Genomic DNA, 2,585 nt, shown 5'->3' on the forward strand with positions numbered 1-2,585 from the left:
CGTTGCCGCATTAAAAGTTGATAGGTGACAGCGCAGAAATATCAACAAATCGAATAAAAATGAAAAGAATAACTTCTATTACATTTTCTTTACTTGGTTTTTTTTTACTTAATGTGATAACGATTTTATTAACTATTATTATTAATTCTGTTTCTCTGAAAATAATATTTGCAACACTTTTTCTCTTAATCACAAAGAATAGATCGTGCAAATTGCAAAGAATATTTCCAAATGAGTCTATTATATACCATAAGTATTTGTCAGGAGTCTTCTGTGTGTGAAATTGAGGGCGTTTAATTTTCGATTAAAAAAGTGCAAGAAACGCGAGAGTAAAATCCGTCATCGAATTAATGGAAATTTAATAATACTGCAAAAAAAGATAGCTTGATGTATAAATAATCGAATACTATTGTTTATCAAAATCTGAATTCAGTTTTACTGTTTTGTGTAAAAAGAAAAAGAGAGGAAAAGAGAAAGAAAGAAATAAATGACATCGAAGAAAAGTCTATCTCTCTGATGTATATTTCATAGCAGTAAGAAAATTTACATTTTTGCCGAAAGGTGAATATTCAATAGCTCTCGTGTTCTTGTTTGAAATATTACGAAACCAATTTCATGGAAGTAGAATGGAGGCTGGTCAAGCCTCCTTTCTATTTCTATCTTCTCTCGTGATACAAGGATTCTTTTTGCAAGCTGTGGGATAAGTACTCCGGTATGTGCATGCAAGTCTTGCGTTTCTAAACGGTAGAAACGTGTTCAGCCGCAAAAATGTACTCTGCTGAATAAAATATGCCACGAGACGATCTAAAGGCCGTCTGGCGTAAGGCATACGTTACCGATATATACGTCGAAGCCGATCGTCTGGCGGTTTCTACGTTTGAGCTTACGTCGAGCACGCTCTTGAGATCGTCGCCGCCACGTCCGGCGAATAAATTATACGTCGAGACGCGACTTTTCCTCTCATACTTCCTGTCATACGTTATAAATTATATGACGATAAGCGCCCACGAGACACAGGAAAAACTCTTTTCTACCGTGTGTAATTTCAGATCTGAGATACGAAAAAATATAACAATGTAATAGAAGTTGTTTGTTTTAAAAGCGATATAAGTCTAATCTTAATGAATCTTAAAACGTGTGTGTGTATAAATTTCAGACAAAATGTATGTAAATGTAAAGAAACATAATGCGATATATTATTTTAGCAAATTTGAAATTAAATCTACAATCACAAAATTAAAAAAATGTCTACGTAATACGTGTTATGTAAAAAAATATCGCAAACATCTTATTTTGCAAATAAAAAAATATTTGGTTCATATTTATGCGAGAAACAACGAAAGAAAGCATGTTTTGGTTTCAGTTCTATTTCGTATGATTGGATTTCTTTTTATTCGACGACTGTTTCCAATTTCTATTGGAATGGACATTCGACGATAGTCTATATACTTGACGATAAGAGTCTGTATCGTCCCGATCGTGCCAGGAGATATTCCGTCGCTCTTGTGAAATGATGATATTGCTCCCCTAAGTGCAACTGTCAAAGAGGATCGAGGGATTTAAGAAATAGTACAGCCGTTACATATTTATAGCGATCCTTTATAATGATAGGATTAATGTCTTTTGTATATAATTAAGTATAAGAATATAAGATATACATAACATATAAAACGTATTGTAGAAACAACTACATTGTTGATAAAACATAGGTATTCAGATATTCTATTTTATTGTTCTCTATCTAAACTCTCTTTTACATAAATATTATTCAATACAATATATTTTATTATATATTTATATTATGTATATTTTATGTATTTATTTTGTTATGCAAAAGTTATTATAGAATTCTGACAATATAAAGGACTGCTATTAATTTAATTTAATTAACATAATAAATTATCTCATAAGCCTCGCTTCTGCAAAAGTTGTATTATAAAAAAAATAAAAATTTAGATTTTTTGTGTGTGTGAATACATTTATAATTTTGTTACATTTCCATCATATTTCTTAACACAATTTTACACGAGCATTTAACATAAAGTTAGAGTTAATCGAGGGATTAATTATTAAAGAACTGTCTCAATTTGGATCTTAACAATGAGCCATACTAGATTTTTAGTTTAAGCTCATCCGAAAAGAGATTGTTACGAAGAGGTCACTTTAAATACTGAAACACAACGATCCTATTTTCCGATGGCCAGTGGCTAATTTCGGTATTTACGCGAGCAGGTTCAATATCGAGAGAGGGAGACATTACCGAGGTTCTCTGCACCGAAACCTTCGCGTGCGACTATCGTTGCTGACTTGGAGGAACGAACCTCCCGCTCGATGTCAAGGTGAGCGTGCAATCAATATATGTCGGAGCAGTTGTTAATTTTAATCCATGGATCGCGTGTGCGGTTAGATACAGACGGAACGATTACGAGCACTTTTACAACCCGCCCTTCCTCCCACGCAAGTTCCTTGACACACACCACCCTCGAAAGATATTTCTTGGACGCTCACAGGAGAGTACAATGTGTTCCAAAACCCATCAATGTTAATTATATAGATTTACTAATAACTTGAAAGAAAATTTATTG

This window comes from Cyphomyrmex costatus, unplaced genomic scaffold, assembly GCF_001594065.2.
Source record: "Cyphomyrmex costatus isolate MS0001 unplaced genomic scaffold, Ccosl1.0 scaffold330, whole genome shotgun sequence".
Classification (NCBI taxonomy): domain Eukaryota; kingdom Metazoa; phylum Arthropoda; class Insecta; order Hymenoptera; family Formicidae; genus Cyphomyrmex; species Cyphomyrmex costatus.